Below are 25,807 nucleotides of genomic sequence, written 5' to 3'. Positions count from 1 at the left end.
ATTCCATACTGTTTTCCATAATGGCTACACAAGTTTGCATTCCCATGAGCAGTGTATAAGGGTTCCCTTTCCTCAACACCTTCTCCAACATTTGTCATTTTCTGTCTTGATAATTGTAGCCATTCTGACAGGTGTAAAGTGATATCTCATAGTTTTGATTTACATTCCTCTAATAATTAGTGGCATTGAACATCTTTTCATGAGCCTGTTGGCCATCTGTATATCTTCCTTGGAAAAATGTCTGTTCATATCCTCCACCCATGTTTTTTAAACACATTCATTTTTATTTCTGTTGACTTGCATGAGTTCTTTATATATTTTGGAAATTAACCCCTTGTCAGTTATATGATTTGCAAATATTTTCTCCCATTTGGTGTGTTATCTTTTTGTTTTGTTGGTTTTCTTTGTTGTAAAGAAGTTTTTAGTTTAATGTAGTCCCACATTTTTATTTTTCTTTTGTTTCCCTTGCCTGAGGAGACATGGTATTCAAAAAGACACTGCTAAGACCGATGTCAAAGAGTGTACTGCCTATATTTTCTTCTAGGAGTTTTATGGATTCACGTCTTACATTCAAGTCTTTAATTCATTTTGGGTTTATTTTTGTGTATTGTGTAAGATGGTGGTCTACTTTCATTCTTTTCCATGTGGCTGTCCAATTTTCCCAACATCATTCATTGAAGGGATTTTCTTTTCCCAATTGTAGGTTCTTGGCTCCTTTGTCAAAAATTAGCTGTTCATAGATGTGTGGTTTTAGTTCTAATTTCTCAATTCTGTTCCATTGATGTGTGTATCTGTTTTTCTGCCAGTACCATGATGTTTTGAATGCTACAACTTGGTTGTATAATTTGAATTCAGGAAGAGTGATACCTCCAACTTTGTTCTTTTTTCTCAGCATTCCTTAGGCTATTTGGGGTCTTTTGTTTTTCCTTATAAACTTTAGGATTCTTTGCTCTATTTCTGTGAAGAATGTCATTATGATTCTGATTGGGATTTCATCGAACCTGCATATTGCTTTAGGTAGTATGGACATTTTAACTATGTTTATTCTTCCAATCCATGAGCATGGAATATCTTTCCATTTCTTTATGTCTTCTTTGATTTCTTTCAATAATGCCTTACAGCTTTCAGTATATAGGTATTCACTTCCTTGGTTACATTTATTCCTAGATATTTTGTTCCTTTTGTTGTGATTGTAAATGGGATTGTATTCTTGACTGTTTTCTGCTAGTTCATTATTAGTTTATAGAAATGCGACTGATTTTTGTGTGTTGATTTTGTATCCTGAAACTAGTGTTATTTGTTGATTATTTCTAATAGTATTTTGCTGGGCTCTTTAGGGTTTTCTATATATAGAATAATATCATCTACAAGTAGAGAGAATTTCACTTCTTCCTTTCCAACTTGGATCCCTTTTATTAATTTTTCTTTAATTGCTCTGGCTTAAACTTCCAGTTCTATGTTAAATAAGAGTGGTGAGAATGGGCACCGTTGACTTATTCCTGTTCTTAGAGGAATGGCTTTTGGTTTTTGTCCATTGAGTATGATGTTGGCTGTGGGTTTGTCATATATGGCCTTTATTATGTTGAGGTGCTTTCCTTCTACACCCATTTTATTGACAGTTTTCATCATAAATGGATGTTGCATCTTGTCAAATGCTTTCTTTGCAGCTATTGAGAGGATCATGTGACTTTTATTCTTCATTTAGTTAATGTGGTGTATCACATTGATTGATTTGTGGATGTTGAAGCATCCTGCATCCTTGGAATAAATCCCATTTGATCATGGTGTATTATACTTTCAATGTATTTTTGTATTAATTTGCTAATATTTTGTTGAGGATTTTTGCATTATGTTCATCAAGGATATTGACCTGTAATTTTCTTTTTTTGTGTTGGCCTTGTCTGGTTTTGGTAGCAGGGTAATGTTTGCCTTATAGAATGAGTGAGGAAATTCCCCCCTCTTCAACTGTTAGGGAAAGTTTGAGAAGGATAGGTATTAATTCTTCTTTGAATGTTTGGTAGAATTCACTGGGGAAGCCATCTGGTGCAGGGCTTTTATTTTTGGGGAGGTTTGTGTTTAGTGTTTCAATCTCTTTGCTTCTGATTTGTCTATTCAGATTCTCTATTTCTCCTTGATTTACTTTTGGGAAGGTGTATGATTCTAGGAATTTATCCATTTCCTTTAGGTTATCCAGTTTGTTGGCACATGGCTTTTCATAGTATTATCTTATATTCCTTTGTATTTCTATAGTATCCATTGTAATTTCTCCTCTTTCATTTCTAATTTTATTTATTTGAGTCCTGTCTTTTTTTTTCTTAGTGAGTCTGGCTAAGGATTTGTCAATTTGGTTTATCTTCTCAAAGAGCTAACTCTTAGTTTCATTGATCCTTTCTATTGTTTTTGTAGTCTCTATTTTGTTTATTTCCCTTCTGCTTTTTTTTATTTCCTTCCTTCTACTAACTTTGGGATTTGTTTGATCTTCTTATTCAAGTTCTTTTAAGTGTTGAGTAATCTTATTTATTTGAGATTTTTCTCAAATTTTACTCGTTTCTTGAGATAGGCCTGTATTGCTGTAAATTTCCCTCTTTGTACCACTTTTGCTGCATCCCATAAGTTTTAGTATATTGTGTTTCCATTTTTGTTTGTCCCTAAGTACTTTTTGATTTCTCCTTTGATCTAGTCATTGTTCAGTAGCATGTTGTTTCGTGTCCACATATTGGTAACTTTCCCAGCTTTTTTTTGTAGTTGATTTCTTGTTTCATAGCATTGTTGTCAGAAAAGATGCTTGATGTGATTTCAATCCTCTTAAATTTATTGAGGCTTGCTTTGTTTCCCAACATATGGTCTAATTTTGAGAAAGTTCCATGTGCACTTGAGAAGAATGTTTATACTACTGTTTTTGGATGGAATGTTCTATATATATCTATTAAGTCTATCTGATCTAGTGTTTCATTTAAGGCCACTGTTTCCTTGTTGACTTTCTGTCTGGATGATCTATCCATTGATGTACGTGGGATATTAAAGTCCTTTACTATTATTGTGTTGCTGTCAATTTATCCTTTTATGTTTGTTAATAGTTGCTTTATATACTTTGGTGCCCCTGTGCTAGGGGTATTTATATTGATAAGGGTTACATCTTCTTGGTGGAATGTCCCTTTTATCGTTATATAATGCCCATCTTTGTCTCTTATTATCTTTTTTATCTTGAAGTCTGCTCTGTTTGATATATAAATGGCTACACCAGCTTTCTTTTGCTTGCTGTTTGCCCAGAGTATCATCTTCCATCCCTTCACTCTGAGCCTATGTTTGTCTTTAGAGTTGAGATGTGTTTCCTGGAGGCAGCATATTGTTGGGTATTGTTTTTTAATCCAGCCAACCACTCTGTGTGTTTTGATTGGTGAATTCAATCCATTTTCATTTAGAGTGATTATTGATATATGAGGGCTTAATATTGACATTTTATCTTTTGTTTTCTGGTTGTTCGATATTTCCCTTGTTTCTTTTCTGTTGTATTTCTGTATGTCATTTCCATTTGATGATTTTCTGTGGTGGTTTTCTCATTATTTATGATTTGTGACTGTGCTCTGATTTTCTATTTTGTGATTACCATGAGGTTTGTATAAAAGATCTCATAGATGAGATAGTCCATTTTCTGCTAGCCTCTTATCTCCTTTAGCCTATTCAGGTTCCATCCCTTTCCTCTTGCCCTTCTATGTTTTTGTTGTCACAAATTATTCTTTTTTGTGTTGTGAGTTTGTGACCTAAGTGAAGTGGTTATATTTACTTTTCATGCTTTCTTTCCCTCTATTCTTTATTTATGTATATGTTTGCTAATGTATTCTGATACAGAGTTGCAATTGTCTTATTCTATTTATCTCCTTGCTCCAAGCTTTGTAAACATTTGTCTTTTTGTTTCAGATAGGAGAGCTTTCTGTATCATTTCTTTAAGGCAAGTCTAGTGGTGATGAATTCCTTCACCTTTTGTTTGCTGGGAAAGTTTTTATGTCTCCATCATATCTGAAGAATAATTTCATTAGATACAGTATTCTTGGCTGAAAGTATTTGTCCTTCAGTATTTTGAATATATCATTTCACTCTCTCCTAGCTTGTAAGATTTCTGCTGAGAAATCCGCTGAAATCCTTATGATGTTTCCTTTGTAGGTTATTTTCTTCTCTCTTGCTGACCTAAATATTTTCTGTTTTTCATTGATTTTTGACAGTTTTAATATTATATACCTTGGAGAAGGGCTTTTTGCATTTATGTAATTAGGATTTCTGTTAAATTCATGTACTTGCATATCCAGTTCTTTCCCCAGGTTTGGGAAGTTTTCAGCTATTATTTTTTGAATAAGCTCTCTGCTCCATTCTTCATCTGTTCTCCCCCTGGGATACCTATAATCCTTATGTTACTTTTCCTAATTGAGTTGGATGTTTCTCAAAGAATTTCTACTTTCTTTTTTTTTTTTTTGCTGAGGAAAATCCACCCTGAGCTAACACCTGTTGCCAATTCTCCTGTTTTTTGGCTTGAGGATGATTAACACTGAGCTAACATCTGTGCCAATCTTCCTCTATTTTGTATGTAGGTCACCACCACAGCATAGCTGACAAGTGGTGTAGGTCTTCACCTGGGATCCAAACCTGCAAACATGGGCCATCAAAGTGGAGCACCAGCTTTAACCATTAAGTCCTATGCCACAGGGCCTGCCCTTGTGTGTATGGTTTTTTTTTCAGAGCTTTTTTTTCAGAGCTTCAATCTCTTTGGTGAAGTTTTCTTTCTGGTCAATAATTTTGTTCCTGAGCTCATTGAACTGTATTTCTGAGTTTTCTTGTAACTTGCTGAGTTTCTTTATGACAGCTATTTTGAACTCAGTCAGTCAGATTGTAATCTTCTGTGACTTCAGGTTTGGTTTCTAGAGAGTTGCCATTTTCCTTCTCTTCCTCTGTGTTACTGTGGTTCTTCATGGTGATTGATGAATTGATCCTCTGCTTGAGTATTTGTGGTAGTAATCATTCTTTCTTTTTTGGGTATCGCTTTGCTACTTTGGTTCTGGTCACCTGGCTGGTGTTCCTCCACTGGGTCTCCACCATCTCTGATGCTGCTGACCCATACAGCACTTTCATTGCTGTTCTGAGGTTGTCTTGGGTTGCTGGTTGCACTGCTGCCAGGGGTGCTGGGTTCAAGAATGTTTATGTTGGTGGCAGGGGCCCAGAGACCCAGGGACTTGTTTGCAGCCCCTGCTACTAGTTGAACTGGTGTCAGGGTTGCTGCCACTGGGGATTTGGTCACTGGTTCTGCTGTGGTTCCTGATGCTTCTGGTTGAAGATTCTTCCTGCCACCATGGAGGGTGGTAAGGGCTGTTTTTTCCATTCCCACCCCATCTACTCATAGTTGCGCTGGTTGGGCAGCACTGCATTCTCATGGGTGGGGCCACTGCCACTTGGTGGGCACACTTGCATAGGCTGGGCTGCCACCACTTGGCAGGCACTGTTGTGGGCTGGGCCACCACAGCTCCATGGGCATTCACATATGGGCTCGTATGCCCCCTTCTCCAGTCACAGTTGCACTGGCCACTGCATGTGGATATGTGTTTTGGATCACTGCCTCCAGGGAGGGGGAGGTAATGCTGCCCTATTTCCACTTCTTTCTGGGTGTCCAGTCCACCCACCTTCAGATGTATATCTGTAGAATCTCTCAGGTGTCCTTTTGTGCTGTGTAGAGAACCCTCTGTTGGTCAATGGATGTCTGCTTCATTGTAACTTAGAGGGGACTGATAAAAGGAACAACCCACTCAGCCATGATGCTGATGTCACTCTCTGTGTAAAGCTATAGTTTATATCTCTGGTTTATTCTCTCACCCATTGGTTTTTAAGGAGTGTTTAATTTCTACGCATTTGTGAATTTTCCAGTTTGCCTCCAGTTATTGATTTTTAATTTCATAGCAGTGTGGTTGGGAAAGATACTCAATATGATTTCAATGTCCTTAAATTTAAGACAACTTTTTTTGTGACCTAACATATAATCTATCCTTCTGGATAATTTTCTGTGCGTGCTTCAAAATAATTTGCATTGTGCTACTGTTGAATAGAATGTTCTGTATGTATCTGTTAGGTCTATTTGTTCTAAAGGATAGTTTAAGTCCAATGTTTTCTTATTGATTTTCTGTCTAGATAGTCTATCCATTGTTGAAATGGGGTATTTAACCCCCCTACAACTATTGTATTATCTATTTCTCCTTTTCAGATATTGTACTATTTCCTTAATATATTTAGATGCTCCAATATTGGGTACTTCTATATTTACAATTGTTATTCTTGTAGAATTGGCTCCATTATCATTATATAATGATCTTCTTTGTCTATCATTACAGCTTTTGACTTAAAGTCTATTTTGTCTGATATAAGTATAGTTACTCTTTTCTATTTTGGTTTATATTTGCATAGAACATCTTTTTCTATCCCTTCACTTTTATCCTATATGTGTCCTTAATGCTAAAGCGAGTAGCTTTAGCATTAAGGACACATATAGGATATGTGTCCTTGGTATATGGGATATATAGGATATGTGTCTCTGGTAGGCAGCATATGATTAGGTCTTGTTTTTAAAATCTATTCAACTCTGTGCCTTCAACTGAGGAATTTAATCCATTCATAGTTAAAGTAATTATTGATACATAAGGTATTACTACTGCCATCTTATTAGTTGTTTTCCGGCTGTTTCATAGTTTCCTTGTTCCTTTCATCTTCTTTTGCTGTCTTTCTTTGTGCACTGATGATTTTCTCTAGTGGTGTGCTTTGACACTCTTCTCTTTAGCTTTTATGTATTTACTATACATTTTTGCTTTTGGTTACCACAAGGCTTACATAAAACATCTTATAGATATGACAGTCTATTTTATGCTAATAACTAACTTTGATGACATACAAAACTACCCTTTTACCCCCCACACACATTTGAATGTTTTTGATGTCACAATTCACCTCTTTTTATGTTGTGTATCCATTAACAAATTATTGTAGCTATAGTTTTTTTAATAATTTGTCCTTAAACCATTATATTAGAAGTAAATTAACAAACCACCATACTACAGTATTTTGAATTTGACTATATTCTTACCTTTACCTGTGTATTTTTATATTTTTGTATATTTTTGTGTTTTTAAATAGTGAAATTATATTTCAGGGTGAAGAACTCCTTTTAACATTTCTTGTAAGGCAGGTGTAGTGGTGCTGAACTCCCTCAGCTTTTTGTTTCTGTGGGAAAGTCTTTATCTTTCTTCCATTCCTGAAGGACAGCTTGACTGGGTAATGTCTTCTTGGTTGACAATTTCTATCTTTTTAGCATTTTGAATATATCGTCCCACTCTTTCCTGGTCTGCAAGGTTTCTCCTGAGAAATCCTCTGGTAGTCTTACGTGTGTTTTGTTGTATATGAGAACTTTTTTCTCTTACTGCTTTGAAAATTCTCTTTGTCTTTGTTATTAGACAGTTTTATTATAAAATATCTTGGAAAAGATCTTTTTGAGTTAAATCTGTTTGGAGACCTATAAGCTTCATGAACTTAGCTGTCCAAAACACTCCACAGATTTGGGAAGTTCCCAGTCATTGTTACTTTAAATAAGTTTTCTATCCCTTTCTCCTTCTCTTCTCCTTCTGAGACTCCCATAATTCATAAGTTGTTTTTCTTGATGGTTTCCCATAATTCAGGTAGACTTTCTTCACTCTTTTTTATTCTTTTTTCTTTGTTCTTCTCTGACTGGATAATTGCAAATGACTTACCATCAAGTTCACATATTCTTTCTAATGGTTGATCAAGTCTATTGTTGATGGTCCGCATTTCATTTTTTATTTTGTTAAGTGTATTCTTCAGCACAAGTATTTCTGTTTTGTTCTTTTTTATGATTTCTATATCTCTGATAGACTTCTCATTACATTCGTGTATCATTTTCTTGATTTCATTGCATTGTCTTTCTGTGTTTTGTTGTAGTTCACTGAACTTCCTTAAAACAACTATTTTTAATTCTTTATCAGACAAATGATAGATCTCCATTTCTTTGGGGTCAGATATTAGAAAATGTTTTTCCTTTCATGGGGTAATGTTTCTTTGCTTTTTCATATTCCTCGATGTCTTGTGTTGCACTCCATCCTCTACCAGGGTGACAGTCCTACAAGCTCTGGCAGAGGAAAGAAAGCGTGAAAAGCTGAATTGAACCACTGAAACTTCTGGGAAATGTATTCCACAGTTATAAAAGTGGAGGACAAGCCAATATAGACTGATTCTATCTGGTACTGTACCCAGGCTTGGCAGAGCCCAGGAGACCTCTCGTCAGTTTGTTCTAATTTGCATTTCTCTTATTACCACTGAAGTTGAGCATATTTCCATTTAATTGGCTATTTGTATCATTTCTGAAATCCCTTTTCTCACCTTTTGACATTTTTCTATTAAATTGGTTTTCTAAAAATTTATTTAAAGGCGTATTTTTAATATAATGTGGAAACAAATCATTCATTAATTATATTGCAATTATTTTCTCCCTGTCTGTAAGTTTAACAGACTTTAATTTTTAGAACAGTTTTAGATTGACAGCAAATTTGAGCAAAAAGTACAGAGAATTCCCATATACCCCTTGTCCCCACATATGCATAGCTTTCCCTACTATCAACATCCCACACCAGAGTGCTGTATTTGTTACAATTGATAAACCTACACTGATACATCATTATCACCCAAAGTCCCTGGTTTACATTAGGGTTCACTCTCAGCATTTTGCAGATTATGAGCTTTCATAAATATATGGTGACATGTATTCACAGTTATAGTATGATACAGAATAGTTTCCCTGACTTAAAAATCCTCTGTACTTCACCTGTTCATCTCTCCCTCTCCTATAACCTCTGGCAAACACTGATCTTTTTACTATCTCCATATTTTGCTTTTCCAGAATGTTATATAGTTGGAATCATATAGTATGTAGACTTTCTGGATTGGCTTCTTTAAAATTCTTTCATCTATTTTCATAGAGTGATAGCTCATTTCTTTTTAGCACTGAATATCATTTCATTTTCTGGACGTACCACAGTTTGTTTATCCATTCACTCACTAAAGGACATCTTGGTTGCTTCCAAGTATTGGCAATTATGATTAGAGCTTCCATAAACAACCTTGTGCAGTTTTTTGTGTGGACATAAGTTTTCAACTCATGTGCATAAATACTGAGAAGCACAATAGCTGCAGTCTATGGTAAGAGTAAGAAGAGTAGTTTTTTAAGAAACTGCCAAACTGTCTTGCACAGAGGCTATAATATTTTGCATTCTCACCAGTGATGAATGAGAATACCTGTTGTTCCACATCCTAGCCAGCATTCGTTGTTGTCAGTGTTTAGGATTTTCACTATTTCCTCAAGAGGAAATTTTCTGAGAGTGGAAATCTTATTCTATTATTTCAAATGGGGAAAATGATAAATTTCCAGCTCAACAAAGAACCCCAACCACTTTTCCAAACCATTACTAAAGTACTATAAAACACCTATAACAGACCTCCAAGGATTTCTGTATAATTACCTATTTAACAATTAGTGAACTTATCAGTTGGATTAGGTTTGTGAGCATAACTCAATGAACTTGCAATAATCAAATACTATAATGTAAAATAAATAAGCTATAATGTGTTACAGGAATTATATGAATTCAACAAGAGATTGGTAGTGCATCCAGGCATCTGACAGAAGCACATACTGGAGTCCATGAAGAGCTAAAACTTTAGAGATTTACTGTCCAATATGGTGGACATAAGCCATGTGTGTGTATTTAAATTCAAATTAATTGACATTAAATAAAATGAAAAATCAGTTCATCACACTAGCTACATTTCACATACTTAGTAGTCACATATGGCTAGTGGTTACCATATTGAAGTACAGATATCGAACATTTCTGTTATCATAGAATGTTCTATTGGACAGTGATGATTTATGGACAGAAATGGGGAAAGGGTGGAGAAAATGCATCACACATTTAAGCAGTAGGAACTTAAAATGTTATCCTGTCAGGAGAGTTGAGGTATGGTTATAGTACAATCTATATTCCTTAGGAATTAGAATGGAATTAAGCTTTTTTTTTACTGCCACAAACAAGTAAATTATAATGGGGTTTTGATTTGGATAGTGAATTTGGGTACAAATTTTTGCACACCTTTACAGCAATATTCTGATGTTGATAGTGCAGATAGCAAGTACCTATGTACTAGCATAAGGTTATTAATTTCACTTTTCAGAACTTTGATATAATGGTTTATTTTTTAAGTAATATTTATTGGTGATATACTCTTTTTTATCTTATTTTTATTTTATTTCTTTATTTTTTTACAATTATTTGTGTATTGCAGTAACATTGCTTTATAACATTGCATAAATTTCAGGTGTACATCATTATACTTCTATTTCTACATAGATTACATCATGTTCACCACCCAAATACTAATTACAACCCACCACTACACACATGTGCCGAATTATCCCTTTTGTCCTCCTCCCTCCCTCCTTCCCCTCTGGTTACCACCAATCCAATCTCTGTTTCTATGTGTTTGTTTATTGTTGTTGTTATCTACTACTTAATGAAGGAAATCATACGGTATTTGACCTTCTCCCTCTGACTTATTTCACTTTGCATAATACCTTCAATGTCCATCCATGTTGTCACAAATGGCTGGATTTCATTGTTTCTTATGGCTGAGTAGTATTCCATTGTGTATATATACCACATCTTCTTTATCCATTCACCCCTTGATGGGCACTTAGGTTGCTTCCAAGTCTTGGCTATTGTGAGGAACGCTGCAATGAACACAAGGGTGCATGTGTCTTTACACATTGGTGTTTTCAAGTTCTTTGGATAAATACCCAGCAGTGGAATACCTGGATCATATGGTAGTTCTATCCTTAATTTTTTGAGGAATCTCCATACTGTTTTCCATAGTGGCTGCACAAGTTTGCACTCCCACCAGCAGTGTATGAGAGTTCCCTTCTCTCCACATCCTCTCTAACACATGTTGTTTCATGTCTCATTAATTATAGCCATTCTGACGGGCATGAGGTGATATCTCATTGTAGTTTTGATTTGCATTTCCCTGATAGTTAGTGATCTTGAACATCTTTTCATGTGTCTGTTGGCCATCTGTATATCTTCTTTGGAGAAATGTCTGTTCAGGTCTTTTGCCCATTTTTTAATTGGGTTGATAGTTTTTTTGTTGTTGAGATGCATCAGTTCTTTGTATATTTTGGAGATTAAGCCCTTATCATATGTATAGTTTGCAAATATCTTCTCCCAATTTTTAGGGTGTCTTTTCGTTTTGTTGATGGTTTCCTTTGCTGTGCAGAAGCTTTTCAGTTTGATGTAGTCCCATTTGTTTATTTTTTCTTTTGTTTCTCTTGCCCGGTCAGACATGGTGCTTGAAAATATGTTGCTAAGACCGATGTCGAAGAGCGTAATGCCTGTGTTTTCTTCTAGAAGTTTCATAGTTTCAGGACTTACATTCAAGTCTTTAATCCATTTGGAGTTAATTTTTGTGTATGGTGTAAGGAAGGGTCTACTTACATTTTTTTGCATGTGGCTGTCCACTTTTCCCAACACCATTTGTTGAAGAGACTTTCTTTTCTCCATTGTATGTTCTTGGCACCTTTGTCAAAGATTAGCTGTCCATAGATATGTGGGTTTATTTCTGGGCTTTTGATTCTATTCCATTGATCTGTGTGTCTGTTTTTGTGCCAGTACCATGCTGTTTTGGTTACTATAGCTTTGTAGTATATTTTGAAATCAGGGAGTGTGATACCTCAAGCTTTGTTCCTTTTTCTCGGGGTTCCTTTAGCTATTCGGGGTTTTTTGTTGTTCCAAATACATTTTAGGATTCTTTGTTCTATTTCTGTGAAAAATGTTGTTGGAACTTTGATAGGGATTGCATTGAATCTATAGATGGCTTTAGGAAGTATGGACATCTTAACTATGTTAATTCTTCCAATCCAAGAGCACGGGATATCTTTCCATTTCTTTGTGTCTTCTTGAATTTCTTTCAGCAATGGTTTATAGTTTTCCGTGTACAGCACTTTCACCGTTTGGTTAAGTTTATTTCTAGGTATTTTATTCTTTTTGTTGCAATTTTAAATGGGATGGTATTCTTAATTTCTCTTTCTGCTACTTCGTTGTAAGTGTATAGAAATGCAACTGATTTTTGTATGTTGATTTTGTATCCTGCAAATTTACCATATTCCTATATTACTTCTAAAAGTTTTCTGGTGGATTCTTTAGGGTTTTCTATATATAAAATCATGTCACCTGGAAATGGTGACAGTTTCACTTCTTCCTTTCCAATTTGGATCCCTTTTATTTCTTTCTCTTGCCTGATTGCTCTGGTTAGGAATTCTAGTACTGTGTTAAACAGGAGTGGTGACAGTGGGCATCCTTGTCTGGTTCCTGTTCTTAGAGGGATTGCTTTCAGTTTTTCACCATTGAGGATGATATTAGCTGTTGGTTTCTCATATATGGTCTTTATCATGTTGAGGTACTTTCCTTCTATACCCATTTTATTCAGAGTTTTTATCATAAATGGATGCTGTATCTTGTCAAATGCTTTCTCTGCATCTATTGAGATGATCATGTGATCTTTATTCTTCATTTTCTTCATTTTATTAATGTGATGTATCACGTTGATTTATTTGCGAATGTTAAACCAGCCCTGCATACCTTGAATAAATCCCACTTGATCATGGTGTATAATCTTTTTGATGTATTGTTGTATGCGATTTGCTAGTATTTTGTTGAGGATTTTTGCCTCAATGTTCATCAGTGATATTGGCCTGTAGTTTTCTTTTTTTGCGTTGTCCTTGTCTGGTTTTGCTATCAGGGTAATGTTGGCTTCATAGAATATGCTAGGGAGCTTCTCACCCTCCTCAATTTTTTGGAAGTTTTTGAGAAGGATAGGTATTAAGTCTTCTTTGAATGTTAGTTAGAATTCACCAGGGAAGCTGTCTGGTCCTGGACTTTTATTTTTGGGAAGGGTTTTGATTACTGTTTTGATCTCCTTACTGGGGATTGGTCTATTCAAATTCTCTACTTCTTCTTGATCCAGTTTTGGAAGGTTGTATAATTCTAAGAATTTGTCCATTTATTCCAGATTGTCAAATTGGTTGGCATATAGCTTTTCATAGTATTCTCTAATAATCTTTTGTATTTCTGAAGTGTCTGTTGTAATTTCTCCTCTTTCATTTCTGATTTTACTTATTTGTACCTTCTCTCTTTTATTCTTGGTGAGTCTAGCTAAAGGTTTGTTAATCTTTTCAAAGAACCAACTCTTGGTTTTATTAATTTTTTCTATTTTTTTTTTTTTGGTCTCTACTTCATTTATTTCTGCTCTGATTTTTATTATTTCCTTTCTTCTACTGATTTTGGGCTTGGTTTGTTTTTCTTTTTCCAGTTCCTCTAGGTGAATTGTTAGATTATTTATTTGAGATTGTTCTTGTTTGTTGAGCTAGGCCTGTATTGCTATAAACTTCACTCTTTGAGCCGCTTTTGCTGTATCCCGTAAATTCTGGCATGTCGTATTTTCATTTTCATTTGTTTCCAGGTATTTTTTGATTTCTTCTTTGATTTCTTCATTGACCCAGTCGTTGTTCAGTAGCATTTTGTTTAATCTCCACTTAGTTTTGGCTTTTCTGATTTTCTTCCTATAGTTGATTTCTAGTTTAATACCGTAGTGGTCAGAAAAGATGCTTGGTTTTATTTCAATCTTCTTAAATTTATGGAGACTTGTTTTGTGGCCTAATATGTGATCAGTTCTGGAGAATGTTCCATGTGCATTTGAGAAGAATGTGTATTCTTCGGTTTTTGGATGGAATGCTCTGTATATATCTACTAGGTCCATCTGTTCTAGTGTATCATTTAAGGCCAATGTTTCCTTATTGATCTTCTGTTTGGATGATCTATCCGTTGGTGTAAGTGCAGTGTTAACGTCTCCTACTATTATTGTGTTACTGTCTATTTCTGTTTTTATGTCTGTTAATAATTGCTTTATATATTTAGGTGCACCTACATTGGGTGAGTAGATATTTACAAGTGTTATATCCTCTTGTTGGATTGTTCCCTTGATCATTAAGTAATGATCTTGTCTCTTTTTACAGTTTTTGTTTTAAAGTCTGTTTTGTCTGATATGAGTACTGCTACCCCAGCTTTCTTTTCATTGCCATTTGCATGGAGTATCTTTTTCCATCCCTTCACTATCAGTTTGTGAGTGTCTTTAGGTCTGAATTGTGTCTCTTGTATGCAACATATATATGGGTCTTGTTTTTTTATCCAATCAGCCACGCTATGCCTTTTAATTGGAGCATTTAGTCCATTGACATTTAGAGTAGCTATTGATAAGTATGTACTTACTGCCATTTTTTAACTTTTATTTTCTCAGTGTTTTAGTAGTCCTTCTCTGTTCCTTCCGTCTTCCATACAGAATTGATGGTCTCTTTAGTTTGACCTCTGTCTGAAAGGTCTACTCTTTGACTCCCCTCGTCCCTCCTTTTATGTTTTTAATATCATATCTAACCTCTTTTTTGTGCATTTGTATCCATTACCCTCTTATCATGGAAATAGATAATTTTTCCTATTTGTGGTCTTCTCTTTTCCCCTTAAATCAGTCCCTATAACGTTTCTTGTAGCACTGGTTTCTTGGTGACAAACTCCTTTAATTTTTGCTTGTCTGGGAAATTTTTGATCTCTCCTTCCACTTTGAATGATAACTTTGCTGGGTAGAGTATTCTTGGCTGTAAGTTTTTTCCTTTTAGCACTTTAACTATATCATGCCATTCTCTTCTAGCCTGTAAGCTTTCTGCTGAGAAGTCAGCTGATAGCCTTATGGAGTTTCCTTTGTATTAACTTGACTTTCTCTTGCAACTTCTAGGATTATCTCTTTATCTTAAATTCTGGACATTTTGATTATGATGTGTCTTGGTGTGGGCCTCTTTGGGTTTATGTTGTTTGGGGCTCTCTGTGCTTCCTGTACCTGGATGTCTGTGTCCTTTCTTAGGTTAGGGAAGTTTTCATCTATTATTTCTTGAAATAGTTTCTCTGCCCCCTTGTCTCGCTCTACTCCTTCCGGGACACCTATAACACGGATGTTAGTGTGCTTGATGTTGTCAGAGGTCCCTTAGACTGTCCTCACTCTTTTTAATTCTTTTCTCTTTTACCTGTTCAGCTTAGGTAACTTCTTCTAGTCTTTCGTCCAGCTCACAGATCGGTTCTTCTGTATCCTCTACTCTGCTTTTGAGTCCCTCTAATGAATTTTTCATTTCCAGTATTGTATTCTTCATTTCTGATTAGTTCTTTTTTATATATTCCATCTCTTTGTTGACATTCTCACTGAGTTCATCTATTCTTCTCCCCACATCAGTGAGCATCGTTAACACTCTTTGTTTGAACTTTTTGTCAGGTAGGTTGCTCACTTCTGTTTCACTTAGTTCCTTTTCTGGGGTTTTGTCTTGTTCTTACTTGGAATGTATTCCTTTGCCTCCTCATTTTGCCTCTTTTCCTGTGGTCGTGAATCCATATTAGGTAGGTCAGCTACGTCTTCTGCTCTTGGATAGGTGATCTTATGTACGTGATGGCTTATGAGGCCTGCCGTGTGCTTCCTTCAGTTCTCAATATTCCAGGGGTGACCCCTATGGGGGCTACGTGTGTCCTTCTTTTGTGGCCTGTTTGCTCTCCCTGTAGGCACCCAGGGATGCCGAGTTATGCTTCTGGACAGCTGTTGTAATGCTCAGCTGCTTGTAGTTGTTGTGGGCCCTTCAGTCTCTTTATCAGGTTTGGGGAGCCCCAGCACAGTTGGCTGCAAATGCTAATACCACATTTGTGTTGCAGTATTTCTTTTAAGTGAGTAGGCCCACAGCGTGGCAGGTTGTTAGGCTCAGTTCCTTGCAATTGCTATAAGCCTCCAGCCTTTAGGTCTCTTGTCAGCTCTCTGAGGATTGCAGCTGCGTGGGGCTGACCTCAGGCACGGGAGCACCAAATTGTTTCAAGCTTTGGAAGTTGGGCCAAACCCCCTATGTGGGTCTTTGAGAAGCACAAGTCTTCTGCAGCTGACAAGCCATGCTGCCCACAGGTCCACACACACAGTCAGCACAGTCCTGCCCTGTGTGTGTGCCGAGACCTCCCGATGTGGACCCAGTCTCTCCACAGCGGGACCCCCACACACTCCACCACCGCGCCACGCTCTCCACCCACTCCTTGTGCACACCCTGCCCCACTGAAGTCGGCTCAGTTGCCAGGCTGCAGAGAATACAGTCACCAATCTATACAGGCCCACAAGTGGCCTGAAGGCTTGTTGTTGGGTGGGACCAGTCTCTAGGGTATGTTGTCTGCCCTGGCTTAGCTGGATTAAATCGGTGCTCTAGCTGGTGGGGCAGACCCTGGGATAGCAGGCCCCAGGGAGAACTCCAATGGCATCTGTGTCAGCACGCCCACACCAGGCCACAACAATGGCTGCCCCCAATGTCCTAGTCCCTGGAGAGGTCTTACCTCTCACCGAGATGCACTCAGGGCCTATTAGGTGAGTCTTTTTTCACCAAAGCACTCTGCACCTTTCTTTCTGGTGATTTTATGTTGCTTTCTGAAACGGGTGACTTTGCACGTGGGCCCTTTAACAGCCGGTTTTAATGTCTTTGTGAACCAGCTTTTCTGGGGGTCCTCCCCAATGTTTTAGTAGCAGGCAAAATCAGATATTATGCCACTTGTCTCAATTGTGCTGGGTCCACAACATACCCACAGCGGGGGTGCTTGCAGCTCAGGGCCCTGCACCTCCAGGGAGGGCTGCATACTTGTGGTCTGCTCCCGGGTGGCTGTGAAGCTGGCGGCCTGTGAAGGTGGTGTTTTTCCTCTCCAGAAGGGAGTTTCTGCCTCTTCTACCTCAGTTAGGATTGTCCTTTGTTGTAGGAGTTCCTCTTATCCAGTTTTCAGTTCTGTCTCAGGGGTAATTTTTCCACGAGTAGTTGTAAATTGGCTGTGTCCGCAAGAGTAGGTGAGTTCAGAGTCTGCCTACACCGCCATATTGTCCGGAGCCCTATTGGCTTATTTTGGTTCTGCTTGATATAGCATTTTCAGAGAGGGGTGTAATAAAATACCCAGCTATAATTATTTTTGTAATATTTACTCTCTGAAGTCCTGTCAGATGTTGCTTGATGTATTTGGGGCCTGTATTATTGGATGCATATTTGTTTATAATGGTTATATCTTCTTGCACTATTCTTTATTTTACTAGTATATACTCATAGTGAGTCCTGGCTTTTCCTATTTGAACAAGTGGGTAATTTGTGATGCCATTCATAGAAATGAGAATGAAGGGGTTGTAGGGGAAGAAGGGGAAAGCAATAGGTTTGTGAACAAAGTTGAGTGTGAGATTTCCATAAGACATCTACATGGGGTAAAGTGTCAGATATACATATACATCTGAGGCATGGAAATGGTGAAAGCTTGGCCTGGAGATATATATTTGGTATTCAACAACATATAGATAATATTTCAAGCCATGGGACTGAAGTAAATTAACTGAGGGGAGTACGTGGAGCAAAGAGGGACAAGAACTGAGTTCTGGAGAACTGAATCATTTAAAGGTCGAGTAGGAAAGGTGACTAAGAAGGTAGGAAGAATCTAGGAGAGCATGGTGTCAAGGAAACAAAGAAAGGTAAGTATTTTAAAAATGAGGTTGTGGTCACTTGAATCATATGCTGCTGAGAGGTCGAAGGAGTTTGGAAATAAAAAGTGACCATTGGATTGTGTTAGGCAAAAAAATGGCTTCTCAATGATGTCCACATCTTAATCCCTGGAACCTGTAAATATATTGTGTTACATGGCAATTGGGAATTAAAGCTGCCGATGGAGTTATGGTTTCTAATCATCTGATTTTAGATAGGGAAATTATCCTAGAGTATCCAATGTATCCATTGTAAACACAAGGGTCCATATAAGTGAAAGAAAGAGGCAGAGGAGGAGATCAGAATGATATAGTGTGAGAAAAATTTGACCTGCTGTTGCTGACTTTGAAGATGGAGGGAGGGACCACAAGACAAGGAATGCAGATAGCCTCTAGAAGCTAGAAAAGACAACGAAATTGATTCTCCTCTAGAGCCTTAGAAAGGAACATACCCTTGCCAATGCATTGATTTTAGCCCAATGTTACCCATTTTGGTCTTTTGACCTACAGATCTGTAAGAATATAAATTTGCATTGTTTTAAGCCACTAAACCTGTGGTAATATGTTACCACAGCAATAGGAAACTAATGGATATTTGTACAATTGAAGTCACTGGTGATCTTGACAAGAGCCATTTCAGTGGAGTGATGGGAACAAAAGTCAGGTTAAATGGACCAAGGAGTGAAAGAAGGTGTGGAGGTGAAGGTAGTGAGTATCTACAACTTTTTTGGAGGCTTGGCTATGAAAAGTAGTAAAAAGATGGGATTTCATAATTGAAAGGGAATATGGAATACAATGAGGGTTTTAAATGGAATATTCTAGTGCTGAACTGTCTAATACCATAGCTACTAGTCACAAGTAGCTATTTACATTTAAATTAATTAAAATGAAATAAAATTAAAAATTCAGTTGCACTAACCACATGGCACTAATGGCTACTATATTGGATAGTACTGTACTAGAGTATGTTCAAGGCAAGGCCATCAGTGATGTCAAGGTGGGGCACTGGAACAGAAGGTTTGAAGCAAGAGGAGCATATATGAAATTGCTGATTCAGAGGGTGGAAAAACAAGGTTTTTTGAAAAATAGAATAAGACTGCTGAACAGTATAGAAGACTCATCAGAGGTTTCAGATAATGAATTCCAAGTAAAACCAATCTTCCTTTGTGTGTGTGTGTTTGTATCTTTTTTTTTTTGGTTTTCAAATTGTCAAAGATATTTTAAAATTATAATCCTCTGTGTTACTGGGGACACAATATAACATGCACCTCCCTTGGGGGTTTAAATTGGTATAACCGTTCAGCATTATTAGAAAAAAAAGGGGATGCAACCCAAATGCCCAAGGAGTAACCATTTATATTAATTATGGTAAATCCATAAATATAGCGTTTATATAGCTATCATAGTCATGTTTTTGAAGTGTTTTAATAACATTGGAAAGTGCTGATGATGCAAAGTTAAATAAAAAAAAGTCATGCTCCAAAGCCATATTAAAAATATTTTAATCCAATTTTATAAAATAAGAAAATATGCATATGTAGGTATACATATACTTGTACCTACTGACCTATATATATTTATATGCAGTGAAAAGAAATGCACTTAAATATGAGAGTACTAATGTCTATATAATGTTTTATAGTGTCTTTAATTTTATTTTTTATATTTTCATGGTTTCTAAAATATTCAGCATTCAATATGTTTTATTTGTGTGTATATATATATATATATATATATATTATTTTTTTAGGAAGATTGGTACTGAGCTAACATCTGTTGCTAATCTTCCTCTTTTTATTTTTTCTCCCCAAAGCCCCAGTACATAGCTGTATATCTTAGTTGTAGGTCCTCCTTTTTCTTCTATGTAGGATGGCACCTCAGCATGGCTTGATGAGCAGTGAATAGGTCCATGCCCAGGATCCGAACCAGTGAACCCCAAGCTGCCATAGTGGAATGTGTGAACTGAACTGCTACATTACTGGACCGGCACCTATTTGTATATATTTTTAAAAATTTATTTTTAATCGTATAAGTAGTGCATGAATGCATTTTCATTGTAAAATATTCAAATGGTAAAGATAAGCAAAAGCTCCCTTTGTCCCACTCTCAATCTCAGCTATCTTCCCAGAGGTAACTCATTAATTTTGTATGTTTCCTTCTAGACCTTTTTCTGTGCTTTTATACACATTTTATGTGAATATATTATTTACTCACCAGAAATATAGTTATTCATTACTTTTATTCTAGAATTAAAAGAAGATATGTGTAGATAAAGATAAATTAATGAAAGGGACCAAAAAGGAATGTTAGGTGAGTTAGTGAACCAGGAATGAATGGTATGTAGATGTCAAACAGAGTTTTAAGGAATCAGTGGTTTAAGGTGTCAGATACCACAGAGGATAAGAATAATGTTTGAATCCTATCCTCATCCCCATCCCACACCCTTGGGCAGCCAGGCAGTCTTTGTTTAGGTAGCCAGCTAGAGAGGCTGACATTGGAAGTTATTTTGAGATGCTAAAACTAGAAAAGGTAGGGAAGAAGGTCCCATTGAGGAAGTCCAGTTTGAGATGTGCCAGAGAGGATATGGGTTTGAACTTACTTGCTTTAATTAGCCTCTCCTCTTTCAAAGAACTAGCATAAGTTCTTTGCTCTGTGAGCAAAGCATAGCTACAATAGTTACTCTAATGCAGCCTAATTCATAGTGTCTCACTGGCTCACAGGTTTTAGCTACTTTTCCTTGATGGGAAGATGGATGTTTGACATTACAACAGATGAGTCACAAACTTCATATAGTTAATTTCCTAGCTTGGAGCATGTTAAAGAAAGAAGTAGCTCATAGCAAAAGAAGGGATGAGGTCAGATTTGGGGCCTTCAGTGGAGATGCGAGGGGTCAGACAGTCCCAGTTCCATTCAGTCAGCTGTCAAACCTGGGTTCCAAAGTGCAGGAGCCAAGCTGCAATGGGAGACTCGAGAAAATAAGATGGAGAAAGAGGCCTGGACCAGGATAGAAGGAAATCATGAGCTAAGTGAGGAGGTTTCTGGGCAATTGCTGGGAACACCATCAGAGTGTCAGGCACTTGCATATTTTTGGGTGACAATGTATTAGCATATTGCTTTGGTTTAAGCTTTGAGACAGGAGGCACAAAGTCAGGACAACACATAGGGCTCTAAAGTATCTATTGTCTTTGATAGTATGGAAATTATTGGATGTTGTATTAGTTTTCTAGGGCTTCCATAACAAAGTACCACAAGCTGGGCGACTTAAACAACATAAATTTATTTTCTCACAGTTTTGGAGGCTAGAAGTCCAAAATAAAGATGTCAGCAGAGTTGGCTCCTTCTGAGGACTGACTGAGAAGGAAGGTTCTGTTCCAGGCCTCCGACCTTATTTTGTATACGACCATCATCTCCCTATGTCTCTTTACATTGTCTTTCCTCTATGTGTGTCTCTGTGTCCAAATTTACCAGTTTTATAAGGGAAACAATAATATTGGATTAAGGGCCACACTAATGACCTCATTAAAATTGATTACCTCTGTAAAGACCCTATTTCCAAATAAGGTCACATTCTGAGGTACTGGGGGTTAGGACTTTAACATACAAATTGGGAGGCACACAAATCAACCCATAACAGAGGTTATGATGAGAGCAATTCTGATGGAGCGGTAGAAGTGATAGAAGTCAGATTGTGGAGGATTGAGGGGTGAATAGGAGGTGAGGAAGTAGAGATAGTAAATGCTGACAAAATGTTCAGAAAGCTTAGCTGTGATGGAAGACAGATAGGTTGTGAAAGGAAGTAGCTTGAGGGTAACAGGAGAGATAAAATAGAGACTTGAGCATAATTTATATGTGGGAAGGAGCCAGCAGAGATGTTGAAGATCCAGGAGGGAGAGGAGATCCAAGTTTGGCAAGAAATGAGAGGGAGTGGGACTAAGAGCTCTCATGGAAGTATTAGCCTTGATGTGGAATAGGAGTACTTCTCCCTCTGAGGCTGGAGGGCTTGGTGGATATGGATACAGATATGCTGATGGGATGGGAAGTGGGAATACAAGAGATGAGAGCATTCATAGCGTGGTGGTAAGAGTGGAATGCCCTAGCTAGACTGCATGAGTTCAAATTTCAGCTATGATGTATTATTTTTAGAAAGTCTTTAACATTTATAATCCTCAGTTACTTAATCTATATAATGGAATTAAAAATAATATCTCTCTCAGTATTTTTGTGAGGATTAAATGAGCTATGGGATTATAAATGCTATACAAGTGTTTGCCGATATTATTATTATTCTGTAGAATTGGAGATGAAGTCGGCTGTTGAGAGTGAGGAGGTAAGGAACAGATGGGGCTTGAGGAGTGTGGTGAAAGTTTGGAATTGTCACCAAGAGGAACAGGATAGGGAGCTATAAAGTGCAAGTAAAAGAATTACCAGGCATCACTGAGTACACAGCTGAGACTGGAAATCATAAACTTGAAGAGGCAGCAATACATGGAGTTGTGCAATGTTCTCCAGCTGTGCTCAGCAACTCCTGGTCTAAGATCAGAGGAAGCAAATTGTTAAGATAGATCTGGGGAGGGCAGTGGTACTCAAATTTTAGTATGCATGAGAATTACCTGGAAGGATTGTTAAACCATATATTGCTGAGTGAACAATTTATTGCAGAGTTTATGATTTTGTAGGTGTGGAGAAGGTTCCAATAATTTGCATTTCTAACAAGTTCTTAGGTAGATTCTGATGCTGCTGGTCCAGGGACTACATTTTGAGGACACTGATTTAGGGGAAGGTATCATGAATGGTATTGGGGTTGGTGGAGGGTGTGCAGTGTGTGTAACAGAGTAAGCAAGAGGACATGAGAGTTGAGGATATTTGTAAAAGAATGGTTCAAGTGCTGACCATGGCTATGGGGGACTCAGGCTAGAAGGGTAAAACCGTATAGTCAGGATAAAAGAAGGTGGAGGAGGGTAGGAATCTTCACAAGGTCATAGCACTTACCCCAGTTTGTGATTCCACAAGTTTTTGTTTGTTTACTTATATATTATTTCCCTCCCCCACTAGATTGCAAGAGGACAGGGATCATGTTGTTTTGTCCACTACTCTATCCCAAACACTCAGCACATAGTATGTGTTCAATAAAATTCATTGGCTGTGTGAGTGAAGAAAATGGATGCTTTCCCCTATAACTGTGCTTGCCTAAGCACTTCTCATTCCTTGAGATTCAGGCCAAGCCTTAACTCTTCTGCAATACCTTTTTCAGTGATCAATACTTCTAAACTCCTGTAGTAGTTTTTCTTTTTTTATTCTACAAGAACATTGACTTTTTTGAGTGTACAATTGTATGAATTTTAACATATGTATAAATTAGTGTAACCACTACTATAATTATGAATCAGAACAATTACATTCTCCATACTGCCCTGACAACCCCTGATCTGTTTTTCATCTGTATAGTTTTGTCTTTTTCTGAAATATATATTTCAGAAATATATATTACAGGATATATCCATATATCCTGACAAAGGATATATCCTGAATACACCACATTTTGTTTAACCATTCACTGTTAAAGGACATTTGGGTTATATCTAATTTTGGCTCTTATGAATAAAACTGCTGTATCTGTGTAGAAGTTTTTAGGTGAACATAGTTCTCATTTCTCTACTGCAGACACATAGGAGTGGGATTGCTGAGTCATACAGTAAGGGGATGTGTAACTTTATGAGGAACTGCCAAATTGTTTTCCAGAGTGTCTGCAAAATTTTATATTCCCACCAGCAATGTATGAGTGATCCAGTTGTTCCAAGTTCAGGTTAGCATTTGCTGTTATCGCTACTTTTTATTTTAGCTATTCTGACAGATAATATCTAATTGTGGTTTTAATTCACATTTTCCAAATAGCTAATAATGAAACAATTCATGTGTTTATTTGTCGTTCTTATTTCATCTTTAGTGAAATGTATTTTCAAATTTTGTTCCATGTTTAATTGGGTTGTTTGTTTACACATTGTTGAGTTTTGAGAGGTCTTTATGTATTCTGGATACAAGGGTGAAAGCTTGGCTACTATGGTCAGAACAGGCCCCTCTGAGAAAGTGATATTTAGACTTATACTTGAATTATACATAGGAACCAGCTATATTAACAAAATTTTAAGACAGCTTTATCCACAAGTGCAAATATCTTGAGACAGGACTAATCTCAGTGTGATTAAGGAATAAAAAGGAGACAGTATAGCTGTAGCATATTAATCAAGATGGAGAAGAGTAGGAAATGAATTTGGAGAGAGAAACAAGGATAAGAGAGATTATGTAGAGCCTTGAAATTCATGGTAAGGAGTTGTTTTTTATTGAAGTGTAGTTGACTTGCCGTTTTATATCAGTTTCAGGTGTACAACATAGTGATTCAACATTTATATACATTACAAAGTGATTACCGTGATAAATCTAGTAACCGTCTGTCACCATACAAAGTTATTACAATATTATTGAGTATATTTCCTATGCTGTACATTACATCCTCATGACTTATTTATTTTGTAACTGGAATTTTGTACCTCTTAATCCTCTTCTTCTATTTTTCTCATCCCCCCACACCACTCCCCTTTGGCCACCACCAGTTTGTTCTTTGTATCTATGAGTTTGTTTCTATTTTGTTTTGTTAATTTGTTTTGTTTTTTATATTCCACATATAAGTGAAATCATACAGTATTTGCCTTTCTCTGTCTGACTTACTTCACATAGCATAATACCCTCTAGGTCCATCTGTGTTGTTGCAAATGGCAAGATTTCACTCCTTTTTATGACTGTATAATATTTCATCATCTATATATACCACACCTTCTTTATCCATTCAATTTATTGATGGATGCTTAGGTTACTTCCATATCTTGGCTATTGTAAATAATGCTGCAATGAACATAAGGGTGCATATATATTTTCAAATTAGTGTTTTTGTTTTCTTTGTATAAATACCCACAAGTGTAATTGCTGGATCATATGGTAGTTCTATTTTTAAATTTTGGAGAAAGCTTCATACTGTTTTCCATAGTGGCTGCACCAATTTACATTCTCACCAACAGTGCACGAGTGTTCCCTTTTCTCCACAACCTCACCAACCTTTATTTGTTGCCTTTTGGTAATAGTCATTCTGACAGTTTTGAGGTGATATCTCATTGTGGTTTTGTTTTGCATTTCCCTGATGATTAGTGATTTTGAGCATCTTTTTATGTGCCTGTTGGCCATATATATGTCTTCTTTGTAAAAATGTCTATTCAGGTTCTGGACCCATTTTTTAATTGGATTGTGTTTCTTTGATATTGAGTTGTATGAGTTCTTTTTATATTTTGAATATCAACTCCTCATCAGATATATCATTTGCAAATATCTTCTTCCATTCAGTAGGTTGCCTTATCATTTGGTTGATGGTTTCTTTTGCTGTGCAAAAGCTTTTAAGTTTGATGTAGTCCCATTTGTTTATTTTTGCTTTTGATGCCCTTGTCTGAGGAGATAAATCTAAAAAGATATTGCTAAGATTGACGTCAAAGAGCTTACTGCCTATGTTTTCTTCTATAAGTTTTAGGGTTTCAGGTCTTATATTTAAGTCTTTAATTCATTTTGAGTTTATTTTTGTATATGTTGTAAGAAAGTGGTCCACTTTCATTCTTTTTCATGTAGCTGTTCAGTTTTTTCACACACCATTTATTGAAGAGACTGTCATTTCCTTATTGTGTATTCTTGCTTCTTTTGTTGTAGATTAATTGACCATATACTCATGGGTTTATTTCTGGGCTCTATATTCTGTTCCATTGACCTATGTGTCTGTTTTTGTGCCAGTACCATATACCTATGATTACTATAGTTTTGTAGAATAGTTTGAAATCAGGAATTGTCACACCCCCAGCTTTGTTCTTCTATCTTAAGATTGCTTTGGTTATATGGGGTCTTTTGTGGTTCCATACAAATTTTAGGGTGATTTGTTCCAGTTATATGAAAAATGCCATTAGCATTTTGATAGAGATTATGTTGAATCTGTAGATTGCTGTCGGTAGTATGGAAATTTTAACAATATAAATTCTTCCATCCATAAGCATGGTATCTTTCC

General features: G+C 36.6%; 1 protein-coding gene across 9 annotated transcripts in view; it reads left to right on the top strand.

Annotated features, from left to right (window-relative positions):
• The window catches only part of HEPH (hephaestin), a 153,910-nt gene that overhangs the window by 96,951 nt on the left and 31,152 nt on the right, over window positions 1-25,807 (top strand). The window lies entirely within an intron of this gene.

Source organism: Ceratotherium simum, chromosome X (assembly GCF_057802395.1).
Source record: "Ceratotherium simum simum isolate JZ-2026a chromosome X, ASM5780239v1, whole genome shotgun sequence".
NCBI classification, from domain to species: domain Eukaryota; kingdom Metazoa; phylum Chordata; class Mammalia; order Perissodactyla; family Rhinocerotidae; genus Ceratotherium; species Ceratotherium simum.
This window is presented reverse-complemented; position numbering and strand designations above follow the sequence as displayed.